The following is a 17,258-nucleotide window of genomic DNA, read 5'->3' as shown; positions in this document are numbered from 1 at the left end:
AGTGGGGATTTAAGTCAAAAGGTGAAAAATACCTGCTGTTCTAGAGACTGGAAAAGTGTCCCACGGACTGCATGGTTTCAGGCATGCCTGCTTTGGAATGCCAGCTCTGACCTTGAGAGCAGAAAGGAAAGGTTGCTGGGATGTGCCAGGATCCAGCTCCCCTGGAGACTGGGAGCACAGGTGAGCCCAGCTCCTTGCATGGCTGGTGGGTGAGTCATGCATTAGAATAAATGGCATTTTTAACAGTTGCAGCCCTGAGTTTCCTACAGCTGATGAGATCCCAGGTTCAGTGGCTGGGGCTTCTGTGTCTCTGCACAGCCAGGAGCCCAGGTATGTCCTCCTGGTGCATGTGGGCTAGACTGCTAAAACATTACACATGGGGCTACAGTGCTAAAAGGAAGATAGCCTGGCATGGTGGTCTGCAAAAGCACTGTGTAAGAACAGCTCTTCCTTATTTTGAGATCTGAGGCTGTGACTTGAGGGAGCACACCCTGTGTTGTGCTCATGAGTGCTGAGTGGTTCCAGCAGTGTTTCCACTCCTGTCCATGCTGGCACCATGACTGCCCACAGCTCATGCTCAGCCCTGCTTCCCACTGAGGGGCAAGCATGGCTTGGTCTCCACTCATCCCCCCAGTTGTATGACTTGGTATAATTAAAAAAAAAAAAAGACAACACAACTGGTCTAATTAAAAAAAAATAACAGTTCCTCCTACAGATTATGCCTCAGGATGAAAGCATGCCATATATATTCAAGCAACAGTGGTTGAAAACCACACACAAAACTGGTGTGGTTTGTGATACAGCAGCCAGTTTGAGCTACTCTTGTCCTCATCTGGATTTTTTTTTCCTCTTCTTTCCCCTTCATTTATACAGACCAATTACCAGTGCAGTCAGTTCTGTAAATTGGTTGCTGTTGCTATTGATCAGAGAATCGATCAGCCTATAACCCAATTCCCCCATGCTTTTCCTGCCCCTAAGGTCCCTTTTGGTTAGCCCGTGCACTGAATGGCTCAGTGGGTGCAGATGACAGGGGCAGGGACAACTGGGATGAGCCTGCTCCTTTCTACTGGAGGTCAGAGTGGACTTGGGTCTGCTGTGTTTGTGAGATTCAGCCTGGGGAGGATGGGGATGGGTCATGAGACATGTGAGAGACATTGATTTTCATCATCGCTGAAAGCATTTGGGTAACTGCAGCCAGTGTGGGTCAGATCACATGGGTTCATATCCTTAATGAACGATTTTTTTGTGTTGACCTCTACTGCTAATTGACATGGAAAAGTAAACTGAGATGGCCCAACTTTTTTAGTATTTTACTGGTAATAGGGGATGCTGTTCAAAGAATCAAATAAGCACTTAATCAGTTTTATTTTATGTTTACCTTGTGCTCATAAGTGTTTGCTGAACTGCGCAGAGCTTGAGAACAGGAATGGGATGTGGAACACATTCCCCTCATAGCATAACTGCTTCAAATGGTTGTGGTAGAAGAGCTGCACAGCCCTTTGCAAAGGGCCTGGCTTTCATCAGAAGGGTTTTTTTCACCTTTTCTTAGCACTATGTTCCTTGATTTAATATTTATTCCCCACTGCTTCACTCCAGCCACTTTTGTTCCTTTCGGAGGGAAGCAAAAAACCTCACCAACTCTTGCACTTCTATTTTGAAGTTGTTCCCTCTTCCCCCACTCACCTTCCAGCTCATGGTTTGTAAAAGTGTTTATGTATGAAGTTACTATGGGAGCACTTTGATGAGAGGTTCTTGTTTTGCATATTCAAGAAGTAATTGATTAAATATACCTTGGTGTCGTGGTCTGCAAGTTGTGTTTTACACCAAGAGACTTCTTTTTGATCTCTGATACCTCAGCTCTTAGATAAGAACCAAATGTCTATGTTCTTTTTCAGGCTGTTTTATTTGTCTTTTCTAGACTCCACATTAGTAGAGAAAGTTGAGGAATTGAGTTAGAATGCTATTTGATACCTGGATTTTTGTCTTCCTTTGGAAATGCGCAGCTTTGCATGTTTAGAACCCAACTGCAGTGCTGAAGATGATGTCCTATGGCAGCTTCAGCAAGCACCTCTAAAAATAGGTTACTTCTTAATTTTCTTAGCACAACGTGGTGAGTAATTTTGTTCTTCAAAGACTTAAGCATTTTGCAGAGTTCACATAAATCCCAATTGTAAAAAATATTGTTATTTCTGAATGCACTGGGCAGGAAAAGAATTTAAAAGATGGTACTGTTTTCCCAGACCAGCAGCCAGAACATCTTTTTTTGTACACAAGGGAGGCTAGATGTAAAAGATGTCAAGGATGTGGATGGATTCCCAAACCACCTCTCCTAGAAATATTTTTTGGTTGTTTCTGCATTGTAAGCAAACAATTGTTTCAGATGAGATGGTGGCAGAAATGTCACCTGTTTACAGTCATTGCTTCATCTGTCTCTTGAGTATTTGCTTTTCCTTCTGCCTGTGTTTCTGCAAGTACCACTGTCCTTTCTGTTTTAACAACTCTTCCACAATCTCTCCTAGAAAAATCCTGATTTAGGTGAAAAGAGAGATCACGAGCTGTTGGCTGATAGCATAAGGAGAAATTTAAATTATGTGCTGTTCTCCTTCCCTTGTCCTTGATGAGAGAGAGGTTTGCATGTGGTAAGCTGTTAATCTGCTCTGCCTTTACAAACTTTGTTTGCATTTGTTGCACTATTAGCCAGGAAAACTTTCTATATTATTAATAGTATTTATTTGGTTTTGGCATAGTACTCAGTTTAAATTGTTTCTTCAGCTCAAAATAAAGGTGTTTCCAGCTTCCTGTTTTAGCTTTTCCCTTTTTTTTGTCTAAATCTGCAGGGGATCAAATCAATACACTTGAATTTTGGGTATTGTACATTTTATCTTTGAACAGACACCTCCTTTTCCTTACTGGATAGAGCTTGATGACTCAGTGTTTGCTTGATGGGCCATGTAAATTTCTTTTCACGCTGAGAGAAGAGACTTTTTGAAATAGGATTATTTTATTCTCTCTTAATAATTTTGCAGTATTATCTTTATCATCTTAAAAATACTGACATTTGGTCAACTTTTAGCTTACATATTTGTATCACTTCTCTTCCAAACTAGGTATCCTTCATGTCAGCCTTGCAGTTCTTATTTTGCAGTTTTTTCTAGGAAGGTGGACTACATGTCTTGTGAGTGTTTATATGAGTGTACTTTTTATGTGTATAACAGTAATCACTAGATTTGGAAACTTCCTCAGTTGTAGGAGGGTTGTAGCCTTTGGGGTTTTTTTGACACTGACAAGCTAATTGCTGGCTTCCTGTGGTTTTCTTCACAGGCTTATGGGCTGGCTAAGTAAGAGATAACCAGCTTTCACCAGGGGTCTGCTCTTTGCCAATGACATGGCTCTCCTAAACCCAGGGGGACACTGAGATTTTGCTTCCCACACTGTTGGTGTTTTCAGGCAGCTGATTTTCTGTTAGAGCAGTGAGGCAGTGGAGTCCCTCTGATAAGAATCTCTCTGATGTTTATCCAGTAGCTGATCTTGCCAGAGTGAATAGACCAAGAAATGGAGCCTAGTCCAGACTTACTTGAGATGTCTCTGGCAGTTGTGCTGAGCAGTGAAGGTCATCTTGAGCTGGTAATTTCCTGGTACCATTTAAAGCCATGGTGTACCACTGACATGTGTATATTTGTGAGGATCCAGATACATATCAGAAGAAACAACAGGCAGAAGGTTTTGAATACTCTGGTTTCTGGAGTCTTGGAAAAATCCCCAATTCTCTCCTTAGTGCCTGAAAAACAAGGACTTACCCCTTTTTCTCTTTCCATCCCCCAGCTTTTATGGATGGATGATTGTAATTACACATTGGCTTACTGATAGTGAAATTTGACACAGATGAGTACAGTTGAAGGGAAGTCACTCAGCCTTTCTCTCTGAGGAGGCGTAAGCAGCACTTTGAAGTTGGAGTTTGAAATGGGAATGGATATTTATTAACAGGAGTGCAGGCTGTGCTCCCCACCCCATGAAGCCAAGGGCTGTAAGATGCCAGATGAGCTGTGGCAGAGTGCTGCTAATCACACACTGCCCGGGGTAAGTGTGTATAGATTGCGCTTGTAAATCACTCTCAGAAATCCTTTTAACTGGATGATGGGCCTTAATTTTGTTATATGACATTTGTTCTGGCAGGTCAGTAACTGTTTATGGATTTGATGACATTTCTGCTGTCGCAGGTGTCCTAACAGAGATATGTCCATTTGCTTAGTTGTCCTGGGAAGCCACAGGCATTTGGCAGAAGGCATGACCTGCTGAGATTTTTTAAAACTGAATCACTTCCCTTTATGGCAGTTAATCTTTTTCAAATGTGAAAGCAAGGAGCATCCTTTGATGCCCCTTAAGAGTAACAATGGGGAGTTACAAGCCTGGGTGTTGGTTACTTTTGGTTTCTCTTTTTCTTGTATCATTTACACTTTCTGTGAATGGTAATCAAACCTTAAATTCTTATGGAGCATTTACTGCAGACAGTATCATGCCAAAATCTCCACTTACATTACAGAATGTGGAACTATACATCTGGAGTAAGTTGCTTTACATAGATCTGTTCCCTTAAGGGCTTTAGCTTTGTGAGGAAGGATTTTGATTATGTCTTTGTCCTGTCCGAGAGTTCTTCCACTTCAACATGCAAGTCATGGACCCTTACACATTAACCCTTGACAATTCTTTTACATGTGCAGCAGTGTAAAACTTGCATTAAAATCTGAGTGTACATTTCTCCCATCGGTTCCAGTTCTACCATGGTGCAGAAAAAGTCCTGTAAGTCCTCTAGACTACTACAATTACCTAAAATTTCTCCCTGCTGCTCTGGGAGAAAAAGTTTGCATGAGTTTGTTTAGAGAAAACTGCATTTCCAATATGATGGGGTGCTTCAAGCACCAGTGTTCTGAGATTTGAAGAGCCTAACAAAGAGAATGGTTGTGTACAACTGCTACTATTGATATAAACAACTCTGCTGCTTTGTTTTGTTTGCCCTTCATCCTAAAACCATGTGTTTGATTAAAACAATCATGTGCTGGCCTTTTATAATGTTACATGGCATGCCAGACTAAAACAGAGATCCCAAGTGCCTTTCTGGTAGAAGTTCATTGAGCCAGAAGCTCACTTTGCTCTCTTCTCCCAGCTGCTCAGAGCTGTGGAGGAGCTGTGGCAGTACAGACTCCTGCAGTTTTCTCCCTGGGCCTTTTCCACCACCTTGGGATGGGATTGAATCTGCCAATGTGCTCAGCAGGGATGCTTGCATGAGTTTGATGTGTGACTGGGGTGTCCACATGCAGGTCAAGCAACAAGCATCTCTCCAGTTGTGCCATAAAACTGGGGAGAAGCTGCAGAAACTTGCCTGGCTCACTGCAAGGAAAGCTCCTTGCCAGAACTGCTGTTCCTGCTTTATTTTCCTGATAGAGAACTGGTTTTCACAGAAGAATATTTGATATTTTTAATGTCTGTCTCTGAGATGAGTCTAGAGCTAAAGAACCATGTTTAAAGTTCTGAATGGATTAATGTCAATCTTGAGCAATCTGATAAATTTATTTTTAGGTCAGCCCTTCTTGGAACAACCTGTGGAGAAAAGTATTTTAGAACCTCTGGGGGCTTAATAAGCCAACCCTCTCTAATTGGCCCACTATTTTTTAATAGACCTGACAGTAGACAGCAGATTTTATTTTCTTTAAGCAGGTAAACAGCTTTCATGGCACAGCTGTGCTTTCCTCTTACTTACCAAGATAGTGAGTACCTGTTGCAAAGCACTGTAAGGACATGGAGGAATAAGGGATGCTTTGAAGTGCAGCTTTATTTCTCAGTGTGACTCTGCCTCTTTTCCAGCCTAAGTACTGCAGAAATTGAGCAGGACTAGGGTAGGCAAACATTGCTAAAAGCATCTAATCACAGCGTCAGTCACTGGAGTACCTACTTGGTGCCTACTGTCCTGCTTCATAGACTGGGAATTTTCAGGAGCTTGAGATAGATTTTGTAGACCTGAGTGTCAGACAGAAAAATATTTTGCTGTAAAAGGCGAGGGCACCCTCTTCCTGCCTGGAACAGCCTGAGCTGGTTTTGAGCACAGAGCTGCTATTGTTCTGCCCTGGGAGATTGTGCTAAAAGCTTTGAAGCAGCGTTTGCATGTAAGTGTCCATTTTCTAAGCAGTTTTTTTTTTTTTTTCTTTCTTTCTTTCTTTGTTAAGGAAAAAAAAGGAAAGAAAATGAAAGAGAGAACCCTGCACCCTCACCTCCCAGCCTTTTCTTGGCATGGCTCTTTGACTCGTAATTGTTGTTTTTACAAGGTGTTGTTTAGGCTTCCCAGTTTTTCTTTGGCCTGGCTATTAAACTTCTGTTCATTGTTGGATCAAAATCAGAATATACTCAGTGAGTTAGTGCAGGAACTTTGCCATCACAGATAACGGAGGTGCATTACATTATATTATGCAGTACAATTTGTGGAGCATTGCAGGTGATAACTGATAAACTATTGTGTACGTCTAACACATATTAAAATTCCTTTGTGAAATCAACAGGCTGCAATAGAATATGGGCAGGAGTTTTTAGGACTGTAATGCACAGCTCTTGGATTGCTTGAACCTGGCTTCTATGAGCAGGGTTCATTAAAGTTTCAGTCTAGCAAGCTGTCACTCTGAAAGGTGTCATCCTGCTCTGCCTCTGCATAAATCTCAGTCAGGTGCTAAAGAATACATCAAAACTGTTTTAATCTAGAGTTTCAAGGCTGCTGTAGGTAATGTAGGATAAGCAATAATCCTCCTTCCTATTTGATTTTTCCCAGTCTGCTGGCCTGCACCTGACTTGCATTGTATGGGGTACACCCACCATAGATATTTCTAAAACTTTAAAGTTTAGCCAGTGTTTGAGAAGGACTAGGGAAGAAATTCTCCTCTGCTTCACCATGTGATAGTTTCCTGTTCTCTCTTAGCAACATGCAGGCTCCTACCCGAAGTGGGAGAGGCATCTGTTTACTACGAAGAACATGAAAGTCAGTGGGAGGGGGAAGGGTAGTATAGGAAAAAGCCTGGTGTGTCATGCTTTATTACTCTTATCCCTTTCAGAAGGCAAATCTAGAGTGAATTAGAGCAAATGTGAAAAGCGTGACCTTTCTTTCTTCAAAGAGCCTGTGGGGAACATGGGGTGATTGGGCACTGGTGGAGAGAAACTTCTGAGCTGGTACATGCAAGTTATTTCCCATGCAGGACAGAGTACCACATGGTCTATTCAAGGACATGATATTGCTGAACCCCAAAATCAGAAAATAAATTCTGCAAGTGTAAAAAGTGGAAAAAGTAATTCTCCTTCTGTGTTATTTGGTATTTTAAATATGTGTTTGGATTGGTCTTTTAGTCTTTCACATGAAACTGTGAAAGCAAGGCTGATTTTTTTTTCTGAATGGATTGTCAGTGTGTTGGACAGAGTGAGTCCAGGTACTGGAGTTTTAGGGAAATCATCAGGACACATGTTTAAAAGGGTAAGAGTTTGCAGAGTGGAACAGGGCTTACTAGAGACATTCCTTGAAGTGAGCAGGAAAGACTTGATGTCTTTACTCTGATACTGGATAAATATGAATTACTCCCTTGTTTCAAGCAGTGCAACTGTGACATGAGGCAGATGGACTGTGTTCCTGCTTGCCTGGGTATGAGTGTGTCAGGAGAAGCAAGGAGGAGAAGATTGAAGGAGAAGGAGATCACTGTCAGGAGAGGTATGGTGCTCTTGCAGAGGTTATGTTGACTCAGCCTAAGCTGCTGTTAGTGCCTTGATTTTAGCACTCATTCTGGCAGCTGAAGGGGTGTTTGGAGGGATTGGGCAAGTGCTGGTGGCCAAGTGGGTGGAACCATTGTGAGCCCAGAAGGATTCACGTGGAAGGTTCCATGAGGGCCAGAGAGAAGTGTCTCAGGCAGTCAGGATTTGGAGCAGCTCATGGCTTGCCTTTACTGCATCCTTCTGTTGCTGTATTTTGACCTTGCTCAGAAGCTGTGGTCTGTTGGTTGGCCTGAGGGGGTTGTCCCTTCTTCCAGGGAACAAGAGACAGGATGAGAGGACATGGCCTCAAGTTGCACCAGGGGACGTTTAGATGGGATATTAGGGACAATTTAATTCCCAAAATGTTTGTCAAGCATTGGAACAGACTGCCCAGGGTGTGGTAGAGTCATCATCCCTGGAGGTATTTAAGAGACATGAAGATGTAACACTGAGGGACACAGTTCAGTGGTGAACTTGGCAGTGCAGTCTTTTAAAAAGTTAAGTTATGAGTTGTTTAATGGATTGTAAGAAGTTTTTGGGTGGGAAAGAACTGATAAATAGTTCTACATACCTTTCATCTCCCATAGTAGGCAGCTGAGTATTAACTGAGAAAGTAAAATCTGTAAAATCTCATTTTATGGCTAATAAATAATTTTCTCTGGGATGCTTATTAGGGATGTTGAATTAACAGCATTGAAAATGAGGCCATTTGCCACCTTCAAATGTAATTTTTTTTGTTCTCAAATAAATAATTCAGTAACTTCTTATGAGCTTTAGAGAGCAAGCACTAGCATGGTGAAGTTAAGTTCTTTATCATCTCTTTTGATCTCTGCTAAGTTGCTGTGTGAGAGTGTAAATTGTGTTTGAGTTGAAGGTGCAGCATGCAGCACATAAGTACAGAGTGCTAATTTAACTGGGACTGCACTCCCTTTGCACCAGCCTGTTAAGGGGGAAAGGGCAATTCTTAGGATATGCTTTACCAAAGCAGGGTGCAAAGGTTTCAGCATGGGCAAAAGATTTGGTGCTCTTTCAGAAGACCTGAAGGTGTTGGAGATATGTGGAAAATGATAAGGAAAATCTGTTTTGAAAGAATAATGTAGAACCCAGCAGAAAAAAAATGACAGTGGGTGCAAAGCCCTGGTGTATATCTGTGCTTTGCTGGTTCAGAGAGCAGATGTGCCCTGAGAAAAGTAAATGGCACTGCCTGCCCTCTGCTGAATATGTGCAACTGGGTTTGGCACCAGTGGGTTGATTAAGGGGGGAAAGTGATATTGCTAAATGGAAAAGGAGCCAGTAGATTGATCAAAGCACTGAGAAGTATTTTCACCAAGTGTAACACATTTGCTTCTCCTCTGAGCTTATTTGAGAAAGTCTTGTCAGTTTTGTGTTGTGAAAAGTGCACATCTGCATGTTTTGAAAACACTGTCTTTAAATGACACCTTCATTCTTCAATCTGATTTTTATAGTGTGGGTGTCAAAGCAACCTCTTAAACAATCTTAACTGTGTTTAGGCCATAATGAAGGAAGATCTTGTGTTTGTGTTTATCTTCCCAGCCTGCATCATGGAAGATGAAGGAAGCTTCTCTAAAGAGCTGTGCTGAGACCAGGAGAAAAGATAGAAAGGGGAGAACCAGGGTGTCAGCAGCAGGGGGGATGTTTGGTCATACAGCCCTAAAATGAAGAAATAGTGCATTTTGATGTGTTTTTTTCAAGCAGGTTGGGCGAAAACTTTGTATTTGATGTGATAGAATTTTTTCATTTATAAGGGGTAGATGACAAGGAAATAAACTCTGGTGACCTTCTACAATGTGTTACTTCTTTCTGATTTCGATAGAAAAAAGAACAGTGACACTTCAGTGTTCCTGATGTGCCATTAACAAAATTTATGTTTATTTATGCATTTTTCAGTTGGGTTGAGAGTACTACATACTTTAGGAGTAAGCGAAGTCTATCATAATCCAGACTCAGAAATGTCCCTAATTTTCTTCATTTCTCTTTGTGTAATGTGGAATTTTACCTTGTGGTTGCTGTACAATAAGAAAAGAATATGCAATTCTGTGACTAATTTGCAGTTTACAGTCCCTATAAGCAGAATATTGATAAAGATTTTACAGATTTTTTTTTTCTTTTTTGTTTGTAATGGTAGAAAAGAGAGGGACAAGGTCTTGTGAGCATATTTAAGAGGAAGGTCTTCTCAGAAAAGCATGTACTTTTCAGAGGGAGCATGTAATGTTGCAGGAATGTTATAAATTTTCCATGTTGAATATGGAGTTGGTTTTGCATGATAAAAATAATTATTCTGTATGTCAAAAGCAATATTTCAAGTACAGCTGAAGTATAACTGAATGCCTGCAATTATTTTTCTGGGCTCTACAGGCATGTCTCTTCAGAATGATGAATTTGACTAAAATTCAGCTTGAGAGAAATGGGGTCAGAGAGACATTATAGTGAGGCAGGGAGGTTTGGCACACTGGGATTGCAGAAGAGAAGCTGTCTGTGGCAGCAGAAGTGTGCTGCTCAGAAACAGCTCTTCAGTGAAGGCCTTGCCAAGGAGCCACAGCCCAAGTGACAGCCATGTGCAGCAGAAGGGAAATGATAAATTTGCTGGTGTGTAAAAGAGCATGGCTTGGAGAGCTGCAGGAGGCCAACTGCAGGAGTCGTGCTGTGAGTATGAGACATGACCTGTACCCTGATTATGCTTAAAAGTTTTGATGTAAGAGAAATAGGAATCTCCATTTCTGACAAATGGAAGATAATACAGATTCCTGGAGACCCTTTTTTTGCTCTAGAAGATGGGGGGAGTTTTATACATAGAGGCTATATAACTCTGCATGTCACCACTAGTTACCTTTAAGTACCAGCCTAAGAAAAAAAAGAAGAAAACTCTTGTCTTCAAGTGACTGGATGGGGGTTCACCTGCCAGCTGGGACCATCCCACCACAAGGCAGAATGTTAAGCAGAAAGAAATAAGCATAACAGATTTTGAAGGGTCAAGTGATTTTAGGAAGATTTGCTTGTTACAAGTGGGACCAGCATCCAGCAAACCTGCAGGGATGGGCACTGTGCACGGAGCCAGCTGGAACAGCAGCTTGGGTGGGATGGTGGCCACAAATCCAGCTGTTCCTCAGAGGTCCTGCCCCAGCAAGGGTCTAAGAACACAGCAAACCTCAAGGCATATTTTGGAAAACCCTTCCTTTTTTTTTGTTTGGGTTTGGTTCTGCCAAGTTTATGTACCCCAGCCAGTGCTGGGGTTTGTGGTTTCTGACTCTTGTTTTCCTGGTTCCTGACTTTTGGGTTTTTTGCAAAGTTGTGATACCATGTGCTCTAAGAGAAGAGCTAACAATGAACTGCACACATAAATGCCATTTACTTGCTTTGATAGAGTGTCAAGTGACAGTGTTTGAGGTCTATTTCAGCATAGGAAAGGATTTCACCTTCAGATGTGAATGTCATCCTGCCAAAGGGAAAGGAGTGTTTTCCTCTGACAGATAATTTCTTCTTGGTTAATCAGAAAGCAGACACTACCTTACTCAGTTTACCTCTGAAGAGGTGACTAGACAGTTTAATCCTACCCAAAGAGCATTAACATTTCTGCAAGTTTGTTGAGGGCAGAAAAATAACATTTTCATTAATACTCTTTTCTGTGCTTCTGAGGAGCAGAAGATTTGTGAAGATTAGCATAGATTTGCATGAAGGTGTCCCAGGGAAGCACTTTTTATGGATGTGCTGCCTCTGGGGCAGGCAAACCTCCAGGACTTTGGGCTAACCTAGGATCTGGCAAGGCTTGTGCCTTCAGAGCTAGGAAGACAGACAAAGGGAAACCCTCCTGGCTCTGATCTGCAATAAAGTAAAGGTTAATTTTGGTCTCCTGTTTACATGTTGCTAAAGAAATTGTTGTCTCTACACTCCCTCTGTGTTCAGATTGTGTAAAGGAGTTTTCATCTGTTGCCTTTGCTGGTTTTAGGGGTGATTCAGAATGGCTGTCAAACACAAAAGTCTTCAGTTGTCATCAGTGTGAGGATATTCAGGTGTTGGGCTTTCCAGCACAGCTCTCCTGGGCATTCAAGAGATGGTACAAGAAGCTGCAGTCCCTGTTGGGAATTACTAATGCAAGCTTCTCTGTGATTGAGATGACTTTTAATGGGACACAGCAGTGTAGTCACAGGGAGAGAGAGAGGTTGAAACGTGTGAATCTCCATGGGGATTTTGAACAATATCTCAGTTTGGTTTTGCATGCCTGTCTGGGTATATGCAAATGACAGCTTCAAAATAATTTCATTGTGTGCTCCTCTCTACTGCCAAAACATCTGATGCATCAGTAGATTCCATGGTCATAAAGCTAAATACTACATTAGTTTCAGACTATAAGAAGCTGAAATCATTAAGTCATTCTAGAAGACAATGTTGGATGCAAAGAGAAAAGGATCATATGTTATTAATTTTCACTCTGTTCACTGTCTACAGCACTCAGTCAATCTTTTGGATCTTTTCTGGTGGGAGGAGATGGATTTGTGCTTGTGTCAGTCCTTTTATTGAGAAGAATTTGATTCATTGGGATGGAGCCGAAGTGATTTTTTAAAATAAATAAGTGTGAAATTGTTGAATAAAAATGCCAAAAAGAATATTCCCATTGTGAGCATGAGCCTTCAAACATAAGCACATTGTAGAATTTAGGCTGCAGCCTTGTTCTGTGTTCTAATACAGGTGTCATAGCCATAAGTTAGACCTTCTCAAAACATTATAATTTTTTGTGCAGTGGTTCTGACAGTAGGCTGTTCCTTGTCCAGATTTTAAGCCCTTTCTGAGCAGTCTGATACTACCTGAAACTTTTCAAAGAAATGCTTGCAATACAGTGAATGTTTCCATCTTCTTCCCTTTTCATGCTCCATCTACTTAAAATAAGTTAGCTATCAATAGCAGGAGCCTTTTGAAGCTTTGTAGCTTGCATACCTGCCAGTTGTGTCTGTGCTTGCAAGCATCATTGCATCAAAACTGAATCCAAACTGAAATGCTAGCACTCTACCCTTTGTCTCCAGTCTCCTTCATTGATAGTGGCTGCCTAGAGTTGCCATCTTCAAATTTTGATGACAGAATACTGTAAAGACTAACAAAAATCCTCCTGCTGTTGTGCATATCCAGTTGATTTTTCCAGTATTGATGGTTCAGCAGCAAATGCTACAGCCATATTGATACCTGTTCTTCTGCTGGAATACAGTTCTTTCCTTTTGTGTTTCTTATCCCAGTGAAGAATGATATTTTACTGGGATTTGAGTATCCCTCTGTGTAGCAGATCTGCAGTGTATTCCCTCTCTTAACTGATGGCAGCAGAGTCCTGTGCTCAGTGGAGGACATTCTTGTGAGTCCTGCAAGCACTGGGAGAAAACCTGAGCGCCTTCATTAGAGCAGACAGATTCAGACACAGTCAAAAAGATTATTTTATTGAGGAATGCTGGGTTGCAGAGATTTTACATCACAATGTAATCCAAGTACACAGAATTTAGGAGAAAGATGATGAAGTGGAAAAAGAGTGGTGGTTTCATTACCAAAGCAAGAGTTTTGTAGGGATTGGTTGCAGACAGTGGCCAAAGGTGAATTGAGTATTTTGTGAAATGTGCATAACTGGTTGGTTTTTAAATGTGTCTACAACATTTTTTAATGAGTGGGCATGACCCAGAAAGTCATTGTATGGGTTTAAAAATTCACAGCACATCAGTGTGATGGTTATTAGGTTTGGTGAGAAAAACTAATTCACAGCAGTGCCTGAGGTGGGTTGAGGAACACTGGCATGCAAATTATTGCAATCATTCTTTAGGAAGCATAAAGGAAATCACCTCAGGTTGTACCAGGGCAGGTTTAGATTGCATATTAATGAAATAATTCCTCATGGAAAGGGTTAACAAGCCCTGGAACAGGTTGCCCAGGGAAGTGGTGGAGTCACTGTCACTGGAGACATTTAAAAGCCATGTAGATGTGGCACTGAGGGATATGGTGTAGTGGTGGACTTGGCAGTGCTGGGCTGGTGGGTAGACTTGGTGATCTTAGAGAACTTTTCTAAGCTATATGATTCTGTGATAATGAAAGTAAAATTAAAAGGTTAGAAATTTTAACAGGTGATGCTTAACAATTCTTAATTTCAAAGAAAAAATTTGTTTCTACTTTGTGAAAGCCAATGCTATTTATATTGTTATCTGTTGAAAATAATGCTCTTTCATTAATTTTTAAACTGTCTCCATACCCAGCATATTTCAGAACTACTGTACCTTTAAAATATGAATGTGAGATGCAAGAATTACAGACTTTAGATGCTGTTGACATTAATTATAGATTAAGGACTTCTTGAAGATTTTAGCAGATTTTTCTTCTGCTTCTCTTCTGTGCTGTAGTTTGTTGTTCAGATTGGGAGGAAGACAGACTGAATTTATGCTTGTGTAAATTTCCTGTGATTGTGCATTGAGAAACAATATTTAAAAAATATGGAAAGGGATTTGAAATCTCATTTTCTGGACTGCAAACACAACAGGCTAATGCAGCTGTAGAGATGTGCTCAAATAAGAGAGTTTATGTTATGAAAAAGTTATTTCTGAGTAATTATAAACAAAACTATGGCCCTTGGGATAATATAAAACTATTACTCATAGAACAGTTGTTTTGTTACCACTAAAATACTTAACTTTTTCTTGCTTATTCAAGGTCAGCAGCTGCTTCCAAGGTCCAAAGCAGCAATTCTGTTCTAACAGAATATAGCACAGTACGTGAGGGAGGTGGGTGGCTCAGACTGTGTCCTAGTGACCACCTTTCCCTAATGTAGGAGCAGCAAATACCAACTACCATGATTTTTAAAAATAGTCTTGTTTTTTGTTTTTATAATTACCCTCTAAAACACAGAGGGATCCTGTCAGCTGAAAATAAATCTATAAATCTTCCTATTCATGGATGTGACACTGTTCACTACTAATTCTTAGTGTTAACTTCATTCTTTAGGAAGCATTGGCTTTTCTTTGCTGAGCACTAGGCACATGGAAAGGGACAAACAGTCAGCCATGTGAAATGTTGCCAAGTAGGAGCAGAGTGCTTGACTAAAGTGTCATTCCTTGCACTAAATAGGGATCCTGAACCCAGCCAGCTAAGAGTCAAGAAATGCTGGATGCTCATCTGTGTTTTTGTGGCCTCTAGGAGAGCAGGCTGGGGGGCTTGGCTTTGGATGGTGCCTATGAAAATGTTTGCAGTCATGAGCTCACCTCCCTGCTCCAGAGGTCATGGATGTATTTTCTCACTTAACTTGATTTTGATATGAGGTGTACTTGGTGTTAGGGTGCAGACGACCAAAGCCCAGGTCTGTGCCTTGTTGGAATGTATTTGTGAAGGGTTTAGAGACTGATAATAACTCCTGACTCATATTGCCCATTAATGTAGGTTACCATAAAGGTGGAAAAATTTGAAGAGTTTGAGTATGACTTGACAGATCTGAAAAGAAAACAAGTGTAAAACAAGAACTTACTCTTCCTACTGACATATTGAAGTGCTGTCTTTTATGTAGCCCATTTAAAAAAGAATTTTCTAATGCCCCCAGTTTATCAAAGCTCTTGCAGTATCTTTCCCAAATTTTCCTTTTGGAGTATGTAAGAATGTGTTCCTCTACTTGGTGCCATCACTTGACCTTCTCTTTTTATTTAGAAAAATATTTTCTTTGGACAGTAATGGGATGCTTGTTACCCACTAACATGAGTTGGTGCCTTCAAACTAATCAAGTATAATTTGAGAGTAAAGCCTCCAACATGGAGATGATGTAAAGATGGTATAAAGAAACAGAACAGTCAGAGCTGGAAAAGGATCAGGGAAGTGTGAAGGATGAGACCAAAGAGCCAGGGCAGTTCTGGAGGCACTGTGAACAGGGCAGCATCCCACCATTTGTGCTTGAAACTTGTGAATGCCCACATATTCAAAAATGTAAAAGCTCTCAGTTATCCTCATTACCTCTAGAAAATACTTGGGTTTGATCCTACCTTGAGAAGGTTCTCTCAGGAGTCTGCCGGGAATAATAGAAATCAATTTTATAATTGTAACAATTAATTTTAATATTGCTGCAGTACATTCGAGTGCAGATATGCAGAGCCAATGTAAGTAAACATTTGAGAGGTAAGTTGTCTTACAAAAACAAATGAAGAAGCAAGCCTAAACCTGAGAAGTGCAGGAGCTTTTACAATTAGCTTGAGTTTTAGGAGTCTGTTAGTTGGAGAGATAGGGTCCATGGTTTGCCTCCCATACCAGCATAATTTTGGAAGATTTTTTTTTTAAATTGGTCTTTTGATATTTGCTTAGTAATGACCAACCTCTATGGGAGAAAGAACTATGACAGGTAATGAATCAGGACAAAACCAAGGCAGAAGATCTGAAAACAGCTGAAAAACGAAAAGCATTGTGGCCAGGTCAACTGGCTGAATGAGAACTTTTGAGCAACCAGAGGGCTATGGTCAAAGCTTACAGCTGCTTCCTGCTCTAAAGAAGCAACTTTCAAGAACTCTTATTTGAAAGTTGAATGTTTAAATTAGCCGTCTACACTCTTCCATTTTTAGGCATTGTAGTGCTTTTGTGTGCTGAGCTTTGGACTCCTTCACACTTTGCTTCTTTGAATTGTCAACCTAAGCAGGCAGAAATCATGAATCAGCCTCTCTCTGCCTCCAGTGGCTTAGAAACCATGAGATTTTAAGAAGTAACAGATGTTTCGTTCTTTTTATTTCCCTTCTGGTTTTTTAGCTTGAAGAGTTCATATTTTAAAAGTGTTTCACCTCAAACCCCAGGCTAACACTTTATTTATTCATCCTTCAAATGTAAAACAGATTCTCCCATCAGTCTCAGTAATGGGGACTTGGAGAAGAAAAATCTGTGTTCATGAGAAAATCGTGAGTTGGCATTACTTGGTTCCTTTAGGTTGTCTTTGGGAATATAGGATGGGACTTGATTTTCTGGGTTATTGGGAATGGCCTTATCATATTGCAAGCAGCCATATTATATAATCCCATCTGAAGTTTGGTTTGACTACATTTATTTAAAGTACATTTAATTTATTTAGTACTTACGTTTACTACCCAGTATAGTCCCTGTGGGAAACTCTCCAGAACCTCACTAATCAAGCAGTTTAAAATGTCTTCTGGTTTCTTGTCTGAACTTACTCATGGCTGGGCTAATATCCACTTGGTCTTGTGTTAACATCCTGCTGCAGCTGCTTGAGTGTGTAAATGAGTTTTATTTCTGCTTTTTCCTTTCTTTCCTGACACCTGGCTCATGTTCAGGTGTGGTCAACGTCACCTTCATCATTGCAAACAGTGAGAAAATCAGTATAACCTCCAATTGTCTTAACCTTATAAACCATCTCCAGCGCACAGTGGCCTGTCATAATGTTCAAATATTGACTCAGTTGCATTAGCAGTAGCATAGTCTAGGACAAGATAAGATTATGCTGCCCCTGGAAATCAGTGTAATCA

General features: G+C 40.8%; 1 protein-coding gene across 7 annotated transcripts in view; it reads left to right on the top strand.

Annotated features, from left to right (window-relative positions):
- Nucleotides 1-17,258, top strand: part of FARP1 (FERM, ARH/RhoGEF and pleckstrin domain protein 1) — a 198,320-nt gene that overhangs the window by 92,699 nt on the left and 88,363 nt on the right. The gene's annotated exons all lie outside the window — the stretch shown is intronic.

This window comes from Erithacus rubecula (genome assembly GCF_903797595.1).
Source record: "Erithacus rubecula genome assembly, chromosome: 1".
NCBI lineage: Eukaryota > Metazoa > Chordata > Aves > Passeriformes > Muscicapidae > Erithacus > Erithacus rubecula.
Note: the sequence above shows the minus strand (reverse complement) of the source record. Positions and strands in the feature narration are given on the sequence as shown.